This window comes from Sorex fumeus, unplaced genomic scaffold, assembly GCF_029834395.1.
Source record: "Sorex fumeus unplaced genomic scaffold, SorFum_2.1 ptg000131l, whole genome shotgun sequence".
Taxonomy (NCBI): domain Eukaryota; kingdom Metazoa; phylum Chordata; class Mammalia; order Eulipotyphla; family Soricidae; genus Sorex; species Sorex fumeus.
In genome coordinates this window covers 36,471,052-36,494,295 of record NW_026606188.1, presented here as the reverse complement: position 1 = coordinate 36,494,295, position 23,244 = coordinate 36,471,052, and positions in this window count along the sequence as shown.

Below are 23,244 nucleotides of genomic sequence, written 5' to 3'. Positions count from 1 at the left end.
GTTATTCACATGCATGCACAATAGTCATATATTTTAATGATTATCAATCATCTTCACTTAAATCTTTGACCTATAAACCAATCAACTACTCAGTGCTCATAAGTATCTCTATACTCTAACTCTTTGTCATCTCTTCTTCCAAGAGAATTGAAACACGAAGCACACTGTTTTGACTATTAGATTTAGCACCATTATTTTTTTTCAGGGTCACCCTGAAGTTGGGAGGCAGATGTAGATGTTTATTAATGTATTGCATAAATTTCACAATACTGTCTATAAACAAAGATTTAATTTTTCATCAGTTAACTAAAAATAATGATACCATGGTATAGGCTAAATGTTAAGAAGCTGTTGAAGAACTATGGACAAATCAAACTTCTTGACTGTTGATTTCCACAGATCTCTGCAATGATTGACAGACTATAGTGAAATTTTAGAGCTTTGGGCATTAGAGTCAAATTAAAAGGTTGATTTGACAATTATTCTCAATCATAACTTCAATATTTCATAAGGAAGACCCTGAGAAAAGTCTATAGGAGGAAACAGATAAAGCTGATAAAAATTTTGTCCTGTTTCCAAGGTATTGAAGCTCAATTGACGATCCATTGAAAATAATCTGGAACTTTTATATACATAATCAGAGAATTGAGAAATCAGGTAGCAATTCAAGACAGGTGTCTATCCACCAGAACTATAGGTTTTCAATTCACATAATCCAGTGAAAATGTTAATAGGCTGTCCATGTTGGAGCAACATGATCCACTGATCAATGCCAACTCTTCCTGCAGATAAGACTATTTTAGATTATTTCTTTGGCTCTACTCCCTATTAAGTTTACAGCACCTATGTGTCTTTGGTAATTTAAAAGCTCCACTAGGCTACTGCCACTTTGAAGTCTCATCATCCCTAATGTGTTAAAGGACCTTAGTTTGACAGCAGCATTTTTCATTTTTATTTCTAAGCTACAGAAAATAACTGCAACAGCTCTTCAAAATAAATAGCTGGAATACAGTTCTTCAAATCTTCCTAAATGAATGAATACTTTTTGTACCCTTCTTGGGAATATATTGGGAAAATAATAGCCTCCTTTTACATGACAAATTCTACTCCAAATTTTAGTCTTCTTAAAATTTCTTATAACTTCTTTTCCTCATAAAGTTCCACTGTTGTATGTTTTTTACCATAGACCACATTCGGATCAATACCTTATTTAACATCAGATTTTTTGACTCAGAATTTTTATTTCAATTAATAAATTAAATTAAAAATATTAAATTAATAAATTCAGCCTGAACATTATATTCTTTCTGCCCAACCTCAACACCTTGAAGACCAGTTTTTACATAATCATTCAGATTTGCAAGTATGTGTTCTAAAACAAACCAGTCCATATAATTGTATACCATAGTATTAATTTTGATGTTTTGTACTTCTTGCTACAAAAATAGTAAGATGTTAAGATGCTTGCCTTTTATTGTTGTATATTTAATCCTCAGCACCACATATGGTCCCTAGTATCACCAAGAGTGACCTCAGCAGAGTGAGAGTAAGCCTGGAGCAGTATTTGGGTGTGGGCTCCACAACAAAACAAAACTATTTTTTAATTAAAAAATAGTGTGACAATTCTTCTTCTGGGAACACTGAACCTTAAGTTGATTAAAAATGAAGAATTGATAATCTTCCTGAGAATGATCACTAACAACTGCTTTAAGTTTTTTGTTTTTTAATGTAGTATTTTTTAATTAAATCACCATGAGATCCATAGTTCCAAAATTGTTCATGACTGGGTTTCAGTTATACACCCGTTCCTTTAACAGTGTACATTTCCCACCAACAATGTACCCAGTTTCCTTCCTTCCACCTCCCATTTTGCCTCTTGCTGCTTAAATCTATTTAAACCAAAGAATTCTTTTTGATAAAATGAAGGACTAGTTTTACTATAAAATATGGATAACTTTAAGGGACTACAGACCTTAGTTTCATGAAAATATTCCTATTTGTTCCTATTCCTATATTCCTATTTTTAGAAATTAATTCCATCCTAACCAATGCCTAAGTCTAAAACAAGGGATTTTATTAACTTGGAAACTCAATTTTCATTGCAATCAACTACCTGCAGAATAGATTGGTTTAGATTTCAGAAATCTCAATCATGTAGCTAGAAGAAATGAGTTTCTAGTAGGGCAGTTGGGGACATTTTATAATATCTTGAACTTGAATTAAGGATGTATAGCCCTGAGCTCATAATTTTATTTCTAAAAGTCCTCTTCTGCATTTATAAGCAACCGATTCCATTTTACTCTCTATTTTTACTAAAATCTTACTTGGTACGATTACAGATCATGCACTCTTTTTTCATTTTTTGAAACTTGAATAAAGATGTCTACTAGAATCATTTTAACTAGAATCAATTTAAGTTAACCTTTTTACCACTGCCTGCCTATTTTTAAAATGAAACAATGGAAAGTGCAAACTGAAGTAGTTTGGCAAAAAACATATTTTACTTTTATTCCTTCTGTCTAGTGGACCATAGGGAGGTAAGAAGCTTTCTAAAGAAGAGAATAGGATTTCTTTCTTAAGATTATTCATCCCAGTGGAAAACTGACTTATTTCTTATGAAAACATAACATTCAGATAGAGTACTGATTATTTTATAAGCTACATATATCAATTTCTCAACATTTATTAAAATAATATTTTGATACAATTGGGTTAAATGCTAATTATAATTAAAACAGCTAAATATCTTTTAAAATTAGTTTTTTATGTTGTAGATCATAATTAATGTCTTTTAAAAAGCTATTTTCCTCTGAAAAATAGGCAGATAAGAGTACTTATAAATTTTAAAGATGGATCAGGACTGGGAAGGTTGTACAGGGTTTAGAGTGTATGCTTGTCTTCTGATCCCAGTTAAATTATGCTATCATATAGTAGTTCCCAGATAATAGCTTATTATAGTCCTGGATGTCCTGTACACTTCCAAGTGTGTCTCTTGTGGTCCTTACTACTGTGGGTTCTGGCTGTCATTGTAGATTGGAATAGCACCTCAGATCAGAACAATAGATGTTCTCAAATCTGAGCGTTAATCCCTTTGACCAAGTGTCAATAAGGGTGACACACTGGCTCCCTGAGCCTTGCTTGGAAGGACTCCTTTCCACCTAAACCAAGACAAAAAACATAAAATTTTACTGGCACAAAAGACAATTTGCTATAAGGAACTGGACCTGAAAATTCAACTTGCTCATTCAGAAATGCAATGACGTCAGTATGAAATATCACTGAATTTCTTCATGGTGGACTAAAACTGTTCAGTCTTCTACTTACAATGATTTTTATGTTTGTGTCCATCACCACTGATTTATAAATGTTTTAGTAATTATTTCAAATTTTAATATTTATTGTGCTATTAATTTTGGGGAAAGAAAGGGCAACACCCAGCAGCACTGAGGGGTTGCTACTGGCTCTGCACTCAGAATTACTCCTGGTGCTCAGAGGATCATATAGGATATCAGAGGTTGAACCTATGTCAGCTTCTTGCAAGGCAAATACCCTTTTTGCTATACTATTTCTCCAGCACCTTTAGATCATAGTCTAAGGTATAACCTTCTTTCATTGGAAACTAGTGACTTGATTCAGGTCACAAAATTAATCATGGAGAAAAGACATGCCACAAAAATATTCACCTTTAACCATTATGATTTACTGCTTGTTATTCTTGTAGAAATAAAAAATTGGGTATCTGATATTAGCCAATCCAGTTCGTTTCTTATATTATTCAACCTGTACAATCCCCAGAATTCCATATAGTTTCCCCCCAGCATTGCCATGAGCAATTACTGAGTTCAGAGCCAAGGATAACCCCTGAACATCATCAGATGTCACCCAAAAAGCCAATATTCATACATACATGCACACACACACACACACACACACAAAAACACACATATATATATATACTATTACTTTTCAATATCTCTATAAAATATCATTCCACTGGCTTCAATTGTATACAGGCCTCACTGCTTAACTTACTTATAACTGTTATGTTTTAAAGGCAGCCATTTTGCATTTTAAAAGTATCTTTGTTTACCAGAGAATTCACTTGAAGTAACAGTTCATAGTCACTTTATTCTAACGGATCTTCCTGGTTCATTGTGACAATCAGAAACTGCTTCTTGAATTTCCAAACACATTGGTGGAGGATGAGATTGGGAGCAGCACATTATGTGTATTATTGATTATCAAGAAAAATACAATAGAAATGTACACCTTTAAATAAAAGACTTTATCTTATTGCTAATACTCTATCAATTACATAATACCCTCATCTTCTTGCACACACACAAACAAGTATATGTGCAAGAGTGTGTGTGCACACACAAACACAAAGTCTTAGCCTGACTATTTGTCAATGTCTTCACAGTTAGGAATCCTGGGAATCTCCATTTGAACTCAACTTTTTGTTTCTCTTACTTATTGTTTAATTGGGCCAGAGAAGTAGTATCGCCAGTAGGGTACTTGCCTTGCATGAAGTCCACTGACGTTTGATACCTACTACCCCATATGGTCTCCAAAATATTACCAGTATTGATCCTTGAGGACAGAGCTAGAAGTAAGCCCTGAGTACAGCAGGTGTGGCCCGCTGTACAAAACAAAAACCAACAACAACAGCAACAAAAACCATAATTAATCCTCAAATCTCACTTAAATTGAAAATCTAAGTTTTTCAACTATGTAGCACTGTAGCACTGTCCTCCCGCTATTCATTAATTTGCTCCAGCGGGCGCAGTAATGTCTCCATTGTGAGACTTGTTGTTACTACTGTGTTTGGCATATCAAATATGCCATGGGCAGCTTGCCAGGCTTTGCTGTGCATGCGGCATACTCTCAGTAGCTTGCCAGGCTCTCCGAGAGGGGCAGAGGAATTGAACCTGGCTCTGCCAGGACAGCCGCGTGCAAGGCAAACGCCCCACCCCTGTGTTATCTCTCCTAAAGCAATGAAAGATTCTGTCTTGAAATAATGTTATTTTCATTCATTGGGCTCCTTCAATCTAAAACAGTTCTGTCGTTTCACAACTTCAGTGGTTTTGAAGATAATTGACTCACTATTCTACTAAATTTCATTCGATTTAAGTTTGTTTGAGGTTTTGTTTGATTCCTCATAGATTATAAATATTTGGTATAGGAACACCAACAGTAATGCTATGTTTTTCTCATTCATTTCTATCAGCTTGAACACAAATTTAATTTTCCTATCATTTGTAAGTCACTACAAGATATTCAAGGTGTTGTCTCTGGGATGTCACTGTTTTTTGTGGTTTTTCCCTTGTCTTTGTAGTATTTTATTCGAGGTGCTTAGAAACTATTAAATTTTTTAAAAATTCTATTATCATTGTCCATTTATTAATTCATTTAATGGTATATAATATACACTAAAATATTATGGTATAGTCCAATGACCATTATACTTATTATGATGTCCAAGTTGAGCAATATTTGGCTTGAAAATGGGTGCTAGACCATGTTTTTTCTGAAAATTAAGAAATTATAGGGAGTATGGTGCCACCAGCAGGTCAATCTGAACCTGTGAGACAAGTGCATCAGTAGCCTGATGCCACTATCAGACTTTCAGATACCCCAAAATTGCTGCTGTGCCTTTGGCCAGACCTCAAAAACTTGGGGCAAAGTTTACCAAGAAAGTAAATGGCCTAAAGTTGGGTATGTGGGAGACACACCCACAAACCACCTCCGGCTCAGCTATATAATTGGAAGCATGGCCTCTCTGGTTCCTGATCAAACTGCTTAATAGCCATGATCCCAGAGACTCAGAAACGAATCTCAGAACCCAAAGGCTTTTGGCAGAAATGTGTCCTGTTCCTGCAGTAGGTTACTGGCACTGGGCCACTCCAGGTGGGAATTGGTTTCGTGCCTTGGCCTGTTCCTCCTGGCGACCCAGTGATGGCCATCCTCCAGAGGCCACTGGACAGTCAGGTTTGGGCCTGCAGTGACGAGACACATGGGGCCTCACTCTGGTGAGGGTGGAACCAGCCTCTTTCTCCTCGTCCCAACAAGACCCTGAGTTGCTGCCTACAAACAGCCTCTCTGGCTCCTGATCACGCTGATTAATGGCCATGATCCCAGAAACTCAGAAACAAGTCTCAAAACCCAGTGGCTATTGGCAGAAAAGCATCTGGACTGCATACAAGGTGGCCACCACCTCAGAGCTTATTGGAAAACCAGGTATGAGCCAACAGTGACGGGGCAACTGCAGTCTTATGGAAAGGGGGGTGGTACTGGCTCATCCTTCATGCCCTACCGAGGTTACGAGTTGCCCCCCACAAGCGGCTCTCTGGCATGGCCATGGCTCCAGAGGTAAAACTACTTAATCCAGAGCCTGGCAGCTTGTGGCAGAAAAGTGAATGGACCATGTGTTAAACTACGGCATCATGCCTCCCCAGGAGAGAAAGGGTGTTGCTCCCTTCCACCTTTTTCTCCCCTGGCAGCAAGGTGGCCACTGACTCAGAGCTTATTGGAAAGCCAGGTAAAAGTCAGCGGTGCAGTCTCATGGGAAGGGGGGTGGTACCAGCTCGTCCTTCATGCCCTACCAAGGTCACAAGTTGCCCTCCATGAGAGGCTCTCTGGCTCAGCCATAACACCAGATACACAGAAACCAATCTCATAATTATCTGATTCTTTGAAGAAATCCAAAATCGCGGCTGCGTGACATTATAATGACTCTCATAACCAGCTATAGAAAACAAAGTATTTCACAATGCCTTTTCATCAATTGTGATTGTTGGGGGGCAAATTCTAAACAATAATGGTGCATTTTTGTCAAAATAATGAATGCAATCAATGTAGAGAAGAGTTAAGTAGAAATTATCTGCCTCACAGGCATTGGGAGAGGTAGGGGGTATATTGAGGTTCTTGGCAGTGAAAAATGAGTACTGGTGAAGGAAAAGTGTTTGATCATTGTATAACGGAGACTTAAACTTACTTTGTAACTTTTCCCACAGTGATTCATTACATAAATATAAGAAGAAAAAATAAATAAATAAATAAAATTATGAAAAAAAAAGTAAGGTGGATTTCATGCCCAATTCAATCAGCTAATCAGTGGCTGAATAAATAGCAGTACTCCTACATTAAAAAAAATTTGTAGTCATTTTCACAGGATAGGAATGGAGTCATCCCTTGTATCTCCCATTTCTAGGCTGGCATCATTTACTTCTTTCATGATGCCTACCTCTTTTAGTGGAGAATTATTTTTATAGAAATTGCCCAGTTACTCAATATGTGTTTTATGTTTAACCTAAATGCAGAACCTCATTTCTAGTGTCACAGATGTCTTATGATATATGCATTTTTATTTCTTTATAAATCTGGTCATTTACAAGTGAATATTTCCACTGTTTCGTTTTGTTTTTCTAAATAAATAATTTTTTATTAGCTTATAAAGCCCAGGCCAAGCAAACACACACAGATATAAGCCACACACATTTTGTACCATAGATCAATTCACTGGCAAACTAAAATAAAATGTTTTGTTTAACATATTTTCATAATTGAAATCCCATGAGAGTCAATTGTGTGAATCAGTTTTATGTGATCGCTGACTATATGTAAAACCTGAATTCCAACAATATTCTATATTGAATAGTTCTGAATTTCTGTTAAAGAATCTCCAGTGTTTAACAGTAGGGAATTAAGTTTATTTAATTGGATGTTTAATTTAATTAAAATGAAGTTTTCTAAGTAAGCTATGTTTTCTTACACAATTTGGGATAGAGTTATAAATACACATATACCTTGGTGAAAAGCATTTAGTCAAATATTTGTTTAGTTTTGTGTGTTTGAATTTATTTGAAGATGTGTGGGTTCCCCCCCCCCCACACCTAACAGGATTGATAAAAGTACATTTAAGACGAGTAACCTAAATATTTTCAAAGTCACCCAAGTTAGGACCAAGGAAATTATGTTAAATTATGAGCTTGTCACTGAAGCACTGTGGGTTTCCCTGTATTTAAAAATTTTATTTTTAACCCATTTAAATGGTGACTTTGAATTTAAAAGAAGGAAGCAAAAATGATATAGCTTTCTTTGCCTAAAATCAGAGGCCATCCTTTAATGACTTATATGTTGCTAATATTATACAATCTTCAGAATATATCATATTAAGGTTTGTTTACCTATTTTTTACACTGAAAGAATGTGCAACTATTGTGTTAGTAAAAATTGCTGAGTTTATGCCACAATTAATTTATATCTGCTTATGGAATAAAGTAGAGCTAGACTGAACTACTTTTCTAAGTTTCTACTTTGGCTTTTCTAAAATAATCATCTTCATTACCCATAGTCTCAGTTTAAATGTGGCTATTTTTCAGATGTCATCATATTTCAGCTGTTTCAGTTTGTTAGAAAATTACAATAAGTTATAATATTTTCTACATGCATATTCAAGTCACAAATTTATGCAGGGCTGCAGATGACTTTTTAAAAATAGTTGTTTCCTTTCACATAGTGAGTTCTAGGATAAACATTATAGGTGAATATATTTGTAAATATTTGTATTTCTTCACAATAATGGGAATCACAAACCTAAATCGACATGTATTGTTCTAAATTTTTATCTTCCTCTCTTAATAAATGCACTCAAGGGCAAGATCAATCATTCTCAATGTTTAAAAATAATACGATCTACATAATTTAGAAAGGTATATGCTTTTCTAAAGATAAGCTGAACATCATGTTTTCTTCATTTATATGCATCATATGTAATATGTTATTTAAAAATTAATGTTAATAATATAATTATTTCCTATATTATCATATATTTTTTGTGGAAAAATGGGCCATACACAATTTTGCTCAGGTATCAATTCTGGTTTTATACTTAAGGATCATTCTTGTCAGGGTACTTGTATATTGTGTTGGGAATTCATCTCAGATTGTCTGTGTGTAAGGCTTATTCACTGTTTTATCTCTGTGACCACTCACATATTAATTTTAAAATTTAAAATAAAAGAAGTGAGTACATCAATGTACTGTTTAAACTCCTGCTTAATAAAGGACATGGTGAATAGAAAGTGAGGATCATGAGTAACCCTTAAAAATAGTGATATTTAAATCACTCACAGATAGTGTCTCTCACCTCATGAAATGTCCTGGGAGAAGAGAAACCCTTTATCAACTAAATATTTTAACCAAATACTTGATTAGCATTGAAATCCCTAGATCTTTTTGTTATATTTTATTTTTCTTTATAAGTCTTTCTTTTGCTGTACGATTGGACTGTTTTTTTAATGGGAAATTACTGTATTATTTAATTTATCCCAGGTCTGCATAATGTGATTAATTTTTACTTCATTTCCTTAGTTTAATCATTATGGTGCACCACTGCAAATATATGTTTATCTGAATTTTCAGAAAATAATTATAAATCACTATAAGACCAAATGTAAAAAGAGCTATTTGGCAAAAAAAAATAAGGGTAATGAAGATTGTAACATAAAACATAATTTTTAAACAATTTAAAGTAGAAATGGATTTAATAAATAATATATTCAAATAAAAAGGATTGAAATGCAAAATTAATTATAACATATGTATGAATTCTTGCAAATGACTGGAAGCAAAACGAGAAAAGAAAGAAGGAGTCAGAGAGAAGATATAGATGTTTTATAAGTTCCTCTTATAAGTAGCTCAGAGTCATCAAAGATGTGGCCCTCAATCAAAAAAATTATTATCTAACAGAAAAAATATATATTTCATTTGCATGTATATAAAATAACATCAGGAGTAGGTTTTATCAATGTTTACAGAGAAGTTTGATTTTTTGGTGACATTTTGCAAAGTGAAATCACTATTTTTCAAAGTGAAATCACTATTAACAAATAATGAAAGACATAATTTATAAAATAAAAGAGAGTCCTCAAATATCTTTCAGCATTGCTCCTTATTGTTTAGCAATGTTTTGAGGAATTCAGAACAAGCGACTCACCTATGTAAAATTTCTTAAAGATCGCTCACTTATGCAAGAAAATTTCTGTTTGGATGATCCAAATTGTATTATTTATCACTAATCTTACTATTAAATGTATTATGTTATATTAGAATGCAGATGGGATTTATTGTTAGTGTCATTTGGCAGAATATTTGCTTTTTAATCCCTGTGTAGCTGCAGAATATAAAAGCTCAAAAACATCTGTTTTCCTTTTCTGGTTTAAGACCAATTATAAGCTCAGTAGAATATTTTATATCTAGTCAAAGATTAGTGCATTTTGGCTCCAGTACTTCAAAGACCAAGACAATTTCTTTTTCAGTTTTTTGGGTTACACCCAGAAATGCACAGGAGTTATTCCTGGCTCTGCACTCAGGAATTACTTTTGGTGGTGCTGGTGGGGGGTGGGGGGAGCTAGTGCTGGGAATTGAACCCAGGTGGGCCATGTGCAAGGCAAACATCCTACCCGTTGTGCTATCACTCCAGTCCCTGACCAAGACAATTTTGTAAAAATCACCTTTTCATGCTCAGCAGTGGGATATTTTAGCTTTTTAAAAAATGTTTGCTGACTTGAACTTAATTGAGGATCAGGTTGCTATTGATTCATGTTTAACAATGCTTTTATTTTTATTTAAAGCTTTCCATATTTGTTAGCTTGGTTTTGGTTTTGGCTGGCCAGATTTGATGAAGCTGTGAGCTTACTCCTATCTCTGTGTTGAAGGATCTTGACTAGTTTTGCTCAGATCACCATATATGGTGCTGGACAATCAAATCCAGGTCACCTACATACAAGGAAAGTAGACAAGTGCCTTCACCAATGTACTTCTTTTTATAATTGAATCGCCTTGAGATACACAGTTACAAAGCTGTTCACGATCAAATTTCAGTCATGCAATGTCCTGCCACCCATCTGTTTCCCAGTACATTTTCTACCACCAGTGTCCCCAATTTACCCCTGGGGTAAATTCCAAAAAGTGGCATTGCTGGGTCATAGGTAGCTCAGTTTCTAATTTTATTATTTTTTTTCAGGAATGCCCATATTGTTTTCCAAAAAGGCTGGACCAGCTATCATTCCCAACAATAAATAAGAGTACCTTTCTCCCCACATTTACACCTGCACTGGTTGTTCTTATTCTTTTAGAGATGTTCCTGTCTCTTTGGTGTGAGATAACATCTCATTGTTGTTTTGATTTACATCTCCCTGATGATTAGTGATGCAGAGACTTTTTTAAGGTGCCTTTCGGCCATTTGTATTCTTTGAGGAAGCTTATTCATTTTTTCTTCCCATTTTTTGATGGTGTTGTAGGTCTTTCCTTAAAAAGTTCTACCAGTGGGGCTCATGGTGTTTCACTAATAAAAATTAAAAATAAAAAATATGAGCTGGGGGGTGGTGAGAGGGACACTGGGAACATTGGTGAGGGAGAATGGGCACTGGTGGAGGGATGATTACTCGATCATTGTGTGACTAAAACATAAGCAGGAAAGTTTGTAAATCTGTAACTGTATCAAGGTTCTGTAACAAAATTCAAAATAAACAAATAAAAGCAAAAAAAAAAGTTCTACCAGTGGGGCCTGAGCAATAGCAATAGTGGGTAGGGCTCTTGCCTTGCATGTGGCTGAACCCGGGTTCGATTCCTAGCATCCCATCCCATATGATCCCCTGAGCACTGCCAGGGGTACTTCCTGAATGCAGAACCAGGAGTGACCCCTGTGCACCTGTGCATCGCCGGGAGTGACCCAAAAAGCAAATAAATAAATAAATAAATAAGTTCTGCCAGTGATTTATATATCTTGATTATTAATCCTTTATCTGCTGGGTATTCGGTAAATATTTTTTTTTGTTTCAGTTAGCATGCAAGGCAAACGCTCTAGGGCGTCTGCCTTGCATGCAGCCAACATGGCCGACCCGAGTTCAATTCCTCCGCCCCTCTCGGAGAGTCCGGCAAGCTACCGAGAGTATTTGATATGCCAGACACAGTAACAACAAAGTCTCCAATGGAGACGTTGCTGGGCCCGCTCGAGCAAATCGATGATCAACGGGAGGGCCTTTACTTTTACCTTTACTTCAGTTAGCAGTCTCTATATCTTACTCACTGATTCTTCTGAGGTGCAGGAACTTCTTAGTTTAAAGTAGCCCAATTTGTTTATCTTTGCTTCTATTTGCTCGGTCAGTGGTGTTTCATCTTTAAATATACTTTAGCTTCAATAAATAGAGCCTTCTGCCAATGTTTTCCTTCTTTATGTACCTTATGGATTCAGGTCTGATACTGAGGTCTTTAATCCATTTGATCTGACTTTTGTGCCTGACATAAGAGAGAGGCATGAATTTATTTTTGCATATATCTCCCCAGTTTTTCCAGCACCACTCATGAAGAGGCTTTCCTTTTTCCACTTTACATATCTTACTCCTTTATCAAAGATTAAATAGTCACATTTTTGGGGGGTATGTATCAGGATATTCAACTCTCTTCCTCTGATCTGCAGCTCTGTCTTTATTACAATACCATGTTGTTTTAGTTACTACTGTTTTAGAGTACAGTTTGAAGTTGGGGAAGTTTATGTATCCCACATTCTCTTTCCAAGTAATTGTTTCAAAAGCGACTTATGGTGATTTATTGTTCCATATCTTGTTCTGTGAGTCTTCATTGTGCGTGAGTCTCGGTTGGAGTTCTCACGCGGGTCTGGAAAGCGTCCTGGAGTGTGGCGGCGGCTGGGTAGTGGAGGTAGTCAAGTCGAGACTCATGCATGACTGAAGACCCACAGAACAAGATAAGCGGAACTCTCTGAGACCTTGGACTCCAGGCTCCGCAGACCCAGGGGCAGAGATTCTCTGCTTGCTCCCACCAACCACAAGTGACAAAGGGATTCTAATCAGGAGCCCCACCCTACCCTGCCCTGTTTGCTTCCACCAACCACCCAGGGATCAGATTGCGCACAGAAGACCCACCCTACCCCTACTGGGACCAGATAAAAACCCTACTGGCAGAAACTATGGACACTACCTCCACTACCCAGCCGCCGGCCACACTCCAGGATGCTTTCCGGACCGGCGCAGCCGCTTTATGGCCACACGACACATCATAAGGCACTAAATACCCATCTTCCAGAATTGTCGTGCCATATTGATAGGGTTCAAATATGGTAACACCTACGAGGGCGATTAGAGGTCGCCCCAAAAGCCTCTATCCCTCTCGGAAAGACAGGCAAGCTACCGAGAGTATTCCACCCACACGGAAGAGCCTGGCAAGCTATCCGCTGTGTATTCAATATGCCAAAACCAGTAACTACAACTGGTCTCATTCACCTGACCCTGAAGGCTTCACTGACATGGCAGCACTGAGAAGGATGAGAAAGGAGAGGCCAATAAAATCTCAAGGCCGAACTAGGCTTCCACAACGAAGGAAGACAAAAATGATCGTCTGAACTTTCAATGCACGTACGCTAGCATCAGATGCATCCATCGAGGACCTGATGGTACAAGCGCGAATGATCAAGTACGACATCATTAGTCTGACCGAGACAAGAAGGCACGAATCTCACCATGCTGTTTTCGACACTGGAGAAGAATTTTTCCTCGGAACATGCTATAAAAGAGGTGTGGAGGCATCGGTGTCCTTGTCAATACAAACTTAGCCAAGAGCATTGATTCATTAGAATGCCTAACAACCCGAATCGGACGTTTACATTTGAATAGATGTGACTCACTGCCTGCAGTTTCTATCTTCGTTGTCTACACACCAACATCTCATTATGATGAGAAGTGAAATTGAGAAGTTCTACATGGAGGTGGAGAAGTTCTATAAAGAAGACCACACCTTCTACAAGATCATTGTGGGTGATTTTAATGCCAAGATAGGACCAAGAAGATCAGCTGAAGAACTTCACATCGGGACCCATGGCCTAGAATGGAACGAACAGGGTGAGAGACTGTCTGAGTTCATCATGTCGACCAAGACCATCTATGGTAACTCACAGTTCCAGAAGGCAGAATCTAAATGTTGGATATGGGAGTCTCCCTGTGGATGATTCCACAACGAAATAGACCACATCATATTCAATCCACGGTTTTGCCTGACCGATGTCGCTGTTGTCCCAAAATTCCGATCGGGATCGGACCACCGACTCCTTCGTGCAAAATTCTACTTCACAGAGCAGGTAGAAAGAGCTGCAAAGTTTAAAAAGAGAACTCCCAGAACTACCACCAACTGGGAGCTCTTTGTCACTATTGCGGCAACATGGGAAGATGCCATTGTTGACAACATTGACAAGGAATACGACCGACTGGTACAGCACCTCCATGAATGTGCGAGAAATGCCAAGAGAGAGATAGCCACAAAAAAAGCCTCTCTTCAAAAACTCTTGAGTTTATTCGCCAGGGTGGTTTGGCGCATGCCTCAGGCAACCGCTAACGTTCCAGCTCGCAAAGCAGTGCAGAGATGCAATCAAGGAATACCTCAAAGAGAGAAGAGCAGAAGTGCTGGTATATGCGGCAGAAGCTGGGAAAAGTATTCGTAACGCCCGCCTGTCCTTCGCCAACTACAAGACCAAGATGACTGTCCTCCGACGTCCTGATGGATCCATCACATCCTCTAGAACAGCAATGGAAAAGATTATCCATGACTTCTACTCAAATCTCTTCGATAGCCATGTCCACTTGCCCTGCATACCAAATTCCACAGGATGGATATGTCATTCCCAACGTTCTCCCTCCCGAAATCCCACACACCATTTTGTCGGTAAAGAAACGAACAGCACCCGGCCCAGACAAGGTCAGACCTGAACACCTGAAGAACATGCCATCAGTACTCATCAATGCACTGGCTCGGCTCTTCACACGCTACCTGTCTGAATGCAAGGTTCCGTCCCAGTGGAAAACCAGTAGGACCGTACTACTGTTCAAGAAGGGAGACATCCATGACATTGGCAACTATCGCCCAATCTGCCTATTGTCTGTCATCTACAAGTTGTTCACTTGAGTCATCCTGAATAGGATTGGCAGAACACTAGATGAAAGACAACCATGCGAGCAAGCCGGGTTCTGCAAAGGATTCAGCACCATGGACCATATCCACATGATAACCAAGCTCATTGAGGTTTCTCGGGAGTTCAAGATGCTGCTTTGTTTAACGTTCATTGATTTAAAGATGGCCTTTGATTCAGTTGAGATGGAAGCGGTCATTGAAGCCCTAGCCAATCAGGGCATTCAAGCCCAATACATCAGGATCCTCCGTGAGCTGTATTGCGGATTCACTACCAGGATCTCACCATTCTACAAAGAAGTAATCATTGATGTCAAGAGAGGTGTTCGACAGGGTGATACCATTTCACCGAAACTCTTCAGTGCCACCCTCGAGAACATCATGCGATGACTGGAATGGGAAGGAATGGGAGTGAAGATAGATGGTTGGCAACTACACCACCTCCGCTTTGCTGATGACATTGTTTTAATAACACCAAACACCAGCCAAGTGGCACAAATGCTGGCCGACTTTGACCGTGAGTGTGGAAAGGTAGGACTACATCTGAATCTTACGAAGACAATGTTTATGAGAAACAGCCTCGTTCCTTATGCCCCATTCGCTCTCAACGGAACCACCATCTCTGAATGCAACAGCTATGTGTACCTAGGTCGAGTGGTCAACATGACAAATGATCTAGCACCCAAGCTGCGCAGGAGGAAGAGAGCGGCTTGGAATGCCTTCAAGAACGTCGAAGAAATAGCTACGAGGATGAAGAACCTCCGGCTCCCGGCACATCTCTTTGATTCCACTGTTCTTCCGGCATTAACATATGCCTCAGAGACCTGGGCCCTACGCAAACAGGATGAGAACGCTATTCGGGTCTCCCAAAGAGTAATTGAAAGAGCTATGCTTGGAATATCATGTTTCACTCAAATGAGAGAAAGAATCCGGAGTTCTGACCTCCGTCGAAGATCAAGAATCAGAGACGCTGTTTCATTTGCCAAGGGGTCAAATATCAGATGGGCTGGTCTAGAGCTATTAATGACTGGATTCCACGGGATCTCAAAAGACCACGTGGCCGCCCACCTACCAGATGGTCCGACTTCTTCATCAAGATAATGAACGATCAGTTTGAGGCTCTTCATGTTCCCAGAGTGAACAGATGCCATTGAGCTACACTAGCACGCGACAGGGACTAATGGAGACGTTACTGGTGCCCGCTCGAGCAAATCGATGACTAAAGGGAAGTTAAATGATTAAGTGAATAACTTAAGTGATTAAGTGTTTGTTCCATATAAATTTCAAGAATGTTTTATCTATTTATTTAAAAAATGTCATGGGTGTCCTTATAAGAACTGCTTTGATTCTCTATTATATGTTGGGGAGTATTGCCATTTTGACAATGTTAATCCTCCTGATCCATTAGCAGGATATGTCTCCATTTCCTTATTCTCTCTTTTATTTCTCAAAATAGCCTTTTTTAGTATTCTTGGTATAGGCCCTTCACATCTCTAGTTACACTTCTTCTGTGGATTTTCCTAGGCACAATTATAAATGGGATTTTAAATAAATATCTCTTTCTTCTTTTTCATTATTTGTATATAAGAAAGTCATGGACTTTTGGGTATCAATTTTGTTGCCTGCCACTTTACTATATAATTCTATTATTTCTAAGAGATTTAGGAATTTTCTAAGTTTAGTATCATGTTATCCGCAAATAGTCATAGCTTGACCACGGTACTATTTCTCCAGTGTTGTATTTCATTTTAATGACTAATTTTGTTAAAATCAGTTTATCAAGATATATTTTTATAGGTTTCAGGAAAACAGTGTTATCACACTTACCAGAAAATGTCAATAAACATCCATCATTGTTCTTATGACCTTAGTTTCTTGTCCTCTCCCTTAGGTACGCATACTTATCTTAGAAACTTTACTTATAATCTACAGGTTTGTTCACTGAACACCATATATTTCTTTATTTCTTAATATAATCCAATAAATAATATCTTGTGTGTGCCTTTCTTCTTTTTATTTCTTTGACTTAGCGTGGCATCCTCCAATTCCATCTGTGATCGAGGAAAAAGTAAGACTTTATCTTTTCTTACAGCTGAGAAGCATTCCATTATGTATGTATTCCATTACTTCTTTTCCCATTCATGAGTCATATTGGTAAATTCCAGGTCTTGGCTATTTTAAATATATTTGTAATGAATATCAGTATTCAAATAATGGGATGCACTAACTTTTCAAATTACTGATTCAGTGGATAAATAGCTAAATGCTGAATCCCAAATCATAACAATTTTGTTTTATGAAAGTCACTTTATTGCATAATTTTGAATTCTAACCTATATTGATTTGAATTGAATAAAATTGTACATAATGCATAATGATCATATTATTTTTTAAAAATTTTATACTATGATCATTATGAAAACCACATATTTATATTGAGTATTCTCTCTCAAGTTCTTTTTTGCAGGCTGACAATAAAATATCGACAAAAATTTTTATTCGTCCTTCAGAAATTTACAAGTCTAATGAGGGGATAGTGAATAAGGACAACTGTAGCATAAAGTTTTATATCTTTAGAGGGAGGAAATTGCATATACACAGAGATGGCAATCCATTTCATTTTTAGAAAACAGAAAAATATGTTTCCAAGTTGGAAAATTTGTCATATTAAGTTTTTTTTCAAGCCTAACATAGTGTCCAGAAATAATGATAAGAAATAATGAAAATGTTATATAGCTTATTTAATCTAAAATACACCTGGAATATGTAGCATAGTTTCAATATTATTTCATAAGATATCTTCCTATAAACTATAAAATAAATAACAGGCATATTAGAGATAGTAAACTGAGTAAAGTGTATGCTTTTCAAGTGGTTGACTTGGTTTCTTTGCCAAGAATCTCCTATGGAACCCCAAGTTCACCAGGATCAAACTCTGAGTGCAGCTCCAGGAGTAAACCCTGAACACCATCAGGTCTGTTCCAAAAATCAAATTAAATAAGTCCAAAAATTATTTCCTTTTTTATGATAATAAACAATGAAAGACAGACACTTCGCATCATTAATTCATAATTTCTCATTTTAAATATATAGGATTGGGAAATAGATGAAATAACATTTATACTAATATTTTTTAGGAAACAGTTCTAATAAAATTAATTTGAAATTTAATTACATATTATTTATATATAAATGTTGAAAGAAATGGAATACATCATTATTTTGTGAATCTTATGATAAGGGGAATACATAGAAATAAAATATAAAAATTACCTTGCTTTCTCATTGGTGCTAAATAAAGGTACAAATGTATCTTTTGGTTCATTGTTACTTCCACCTTAACCCCATACCTAAAAATACAATTTTCTGTGCTTTAGGACTGACATACATACACATAGACACACACACACACACACACACACACACACACACATCCCTGGGTTCTAACCCCAGTACTTCCTCTAGTTCCCAGATTCCCACCAGGAGTCATTCCAGATGCAGAGGCAGAAGTAATTCCTGAGCACCACCCAGTGTGGTTTAAAACAAATTTCAAAAAGAAAAAGAAAAAAAAGATAAAATATACTCATTTAATATGTTACTGAATACTACTAAGAGGACTTTAAGAAGTCTTTATACTTCTACACTAGCACAAAATAAATATGGAGATGAAAGAAAACATCTTGTGTTTAAATCTTTTGCAATAGAGGTATTAAGTGGCCATCGTGTTTGGTCTATAGTCTACTTTCGGCACGCATCTTTCAACCCGGATGGGTCCTCCCAACATCCTTTACTTGGTGTTCCCTTCTCTATCTGAGCTGCCTTTTGAGGTTTTACCATTTAAAAATAATCAGAGACTTGAAGACTGCTACACATTTATAATCAAATGCTTTAGTTCTATGATCCCAACGAATGTATTTGATTGTCTAAATATTTTTATTCATGTATGAAATAGTATCAGATACCCTGGTTATATTTATTTGAAGGTTTAATAAAATTATACACTGCAACATTTTGAAAATCACAAGAATAAAAAATACAATTTACGCAATGTTGAGATGGTAAGGTGGCTGCTGCTGCTGTACGCTTAAGAATTGCAGATACATAATTAATTTAATTTTCTCGCCATGTGTAATCGATCAATACATTTTCTTAACACTTTCTGTTGAGAACCGAAAGGTCAGGGCCAAAGAGAGTGCAGGGTGAGGTGCTTGCCTTGCATGAATTGACCCTTGGTTCATACCAACCACATGGTGTCCTAAGCAGTACCAGGAGCATCATTGTGAATGAGCAGGTGTGATCAGCCCCACTCCATTCAGACTTCCACCCTGCGCTCCTCCCCAAAAGAAAATTCCTGAAAGTTAAAAACTTAACCTGATTTCCTGATATATAGCTCTATGTCTTTCTCACTCCCCATTTTCTCTCTTTCCACTGTGCCTCATTTAGTACTTCTGCCCTCTCAATCAGAATAGTGGATAGAGAGGGGAAGAACTAGCTTCAGCTGACTATTGGCCATTCAAACTATGTCCTCTCTTCTGTGATTGAGTTAAATATGCTTTCCAGAGGATATTTAAACTAGAAAGAAATAGTTTCATTCCCATTAAGAAACACAATTTAGACAGATCACTCTTCTAATTTGGCTCAAAATATTTTTCTTTTTGTACATTTTTGTCATTTACCCATTTAAAACTGAGGCAGGGTTTTTATTCTACCACCATATGTTAATTTAAACAATATGTCAATTTCTATTAGAATTTGAGAATATGTCATGGCAGTTTCCAAGATCCCTTTGACATGTCAGCACCAATTTTAGTAAATGGTATTTAAATAAAAAAGTGTCACTACTCTGAATTAGAATAGTTTTTCTCTTTTCCTTGGGCTTTTGCTTTTTAAAGTTTATGTCTTAGGATTGGACTGTTTTACTTGCTTAACAATTACAATATGCTTTTTCTTATCTGCCTGATTGTTTTATTTTTTATTGTACACACCTTTTATTTCATTTTATTTTAATTTTCATAAAATTGTTATAAATCTTCAACACTTTAGAAATATGTATTTATAGAAAATTTTTATAAGAGAAAACAAGTAATTATCTTTTTTTTTGGTCACACCGGTGATGCACAGGGGTTACTTCTGGCTCATGCACTCAGGAATTGCTCCTGGCAGTGCTCTGGGGACAATATGGGATGCTGGGAATTGAGCCCAGATCGGCCATGTGCAAGGCAAATGCCCTACCTGCTGTGCTATTGCTCCAGCCCCAAGTAATTCTCTTTTAAAATACAGTATATACCACAAAGAAAATAAGGACTCAAATGGTTCATAATTTTCTAACATTGGGTAGAGTTAAACAAGAAATTTGACCAAAAAAAATCAAGATACAAAGAATGACTACTATGACAAGAAAAATCAATTATTTATTTTTTTACCCCATAAATAATTTTTAAATATATTTAATTTGAATGAATCACCATGAGGTACAGTTACAGACGTATGAACTTTAATGATTATGTTCCAGTCATACAATGATCACATATCCATCCCTCCACCAGTGCCCATTCTCCACCACCAATGTTCCCAGTATCCCTCCTACATTCCCATCCCCCCTGGTCTGCTTATGTTTTATATCTAGGCTGTTTAAGTATATAAGGAATAGTAAGAACTTGGCTTCTCATTATAATTTTTGAGGCATTGTTAACTTTTAGTTAATTTGAAGAATAATTTAAATTAATTTTATGTAATTTTACTAAAAGATCATTTTGAGAATAATTAATATCAATATTTCTACATTGCTTATGTTTTCTAAATAGGATACTGAATTCAGAGATTATGATGTGCTATATTTTATATAAAATTATGATTCAGTTGGTTAAAATTCAAACAATGTTCTCTCTTGAAATGTGCACTTAATCATACACAATAATTAGTGTACTAAGCTTTCTGCTTAAAACCAAAAAGAAAGAGAGAGAGAAAGTAGGAAGAACAGACAATTATGTTGTAAATTTCTCAGAAAAAAAATTGTAAAAATGTTTCAGTAGAGGTTAATTGTAACTTCTCTGAATTAATTTTCTTTGTTTCATTATGGAATAGCAAACATTTCTCTAATATGACTTAGCTGCAGCTAAATATGGCTACCCAACCAAATTAATATTTCTATTGTAATTTACCTACATATATGTAGCACTATAGCACTGTCATCCCGTTGTTCATCAATTTGCTTGAGCGGGTACCAGTAACATCTCCATTGTGAGACTTGTTGTTACTGTTTTAAGCATATGGAATACGCCACAGGGAGTTTGCCAGGCTCTGCCATGCTGGCAGGATACTCTTGGTAGCTTGCTGGGCTCTCTTAGAGAACATATTATATATATATATATATATATATATATATATATATACATGTATATATAATATATACATGTGTATATATATATATATTCTTAAATTTAGGCCAATGAGATACTTGTGAAACTTCCAAATGTCATTTTAAAAATGAAACTGTCTTATTTTCTAATCCTTACTTCTCATTGGAAAAGCAGCGTTGGAAGAAGTACCCTGAATCCAGCCTTATGTTGGGAGTAATAAAAGTGCTCCATCACATGCCATTGCACATGTGCTAGTGACTCCCGTATGAGACAAACTAAGCAGTTTCGAGTATTCTTCAATAAGTTTAATCTATGCCCTATTTTTGAAAAAATACATGGGTTAAAAATCAATGGCATTCAAGTAAAATCAACACAGAAATATATCATGAAAAAATAGAAAACTATGAAGAAATCTATCTGGGATTTTATAGAATAGAAAAGAAAGTACAACATGTAAAAAGCTCTCTTCACTTTCTTGCTTTCTTCTTTCTTCTCTAAGTACTCTCAAGGAGGGTCCTAATTTTACAGGACTATAAATTTCTTGCTAGGACCTTGATAGAAATGAAATAAGGAATCATTGAAGCATTTTAAAGTAGGATAACTATGGCACAATGAGGACAAAGAAGTAGAAAAATTTTATAGTTTAAATCTATATAGTTAATGAGAAATTGTTCTCAAAAAATGTTAATTGTGTGACTTTAGCAATGAGAATAGCATAGCATGAGCACCACAAGACAAGGTTTATTACCTATGGCCTAAAGCAGCAGATTTTGCATAACAGGTGTTGAATTGATGCCTATTTAAGGTGAGAAGTGATTTGCACCATTTCATAAGCAAATGACAAACAAAATTTGACTATATTAATTTGTAAATGCTTTAAAATCTACTAGAGGGTGATATAAATTAATCAGAATTAGGAAGAAAATGAATCAGTCTTGAACATGCAAAGATTTAGAATACTTTGCATTTATATGCATCAAAGTCATGGGCAAAGATGAGCAGTCTAGAGTATTCTTGAATGAAAATGTAGAGGACCTAAGATCTTATAAACTACACCATTTACAAGTAGACTTCATAATCTCCCAGATCAGCCAGGGAAGGGCCCCAGCAGCTCTCCCCATCGCTGCCCAGGTTTGGGGTGGTCTCGGGTTCGGGGTGGTCTTGGGTCGCTCGCCCAGCCATGGTGGCCCAGGCCATGGGGCAGACAGAGGAGGATACGAGGGCCAAGCCAGTTCATTGATCAGTTGCCATTTATTCCATTCTCCTCACATGCCTGTTCCAGTCTCGCTGAGCCCCCCATTCTAGCCTCACACTGTCCCTCATTCCAGTCTCCTCCTGTCTCTCCTGCTAATCTCTCCATGCTCCAACTCGCAGCCTGGGATCTCTCTTTCCATGTGCCTGCTCCTGTATTCTTCTATATTCTTCTCCCTCTGTCCCCCTTGCTAGTCTCTTTGTGTTCCATCTTGCTGCCTGCTCTCTCATCTCTCTCCGCCTATACTCTGGGCCGATGCTACAACCAATCTAGTAGCAAAATCAATATAAGAAAGTCCTTCCTGACTGACCATCAGGCTCAAGGGTGGAAACACCTCCGAGGGTGTTCCTCTTCTCCTTAGTCCAGTAACTTAATTAGCATCTTAATTAAAATCTTAATATTAGTTATTTTTGTATAGACACAGTAAGAGATACATTGAGGCTTGTAGGGCACCTCTCCTGGGAGCATATTGCCACAGATTTAGACTACAGTGCTCAGGCCAGATGAATCATTCCTAACCCTAGCAGGGTCTGAATCTAGTTATTACTTTTATGGATCATGACAGAATTTGTCCATGACTATGCTCTTAACTTATAGTTAAGCATTATGGCACTTTGGTGAAGCCCATCTTGATGCCAGGGTAGTACAAAGCTC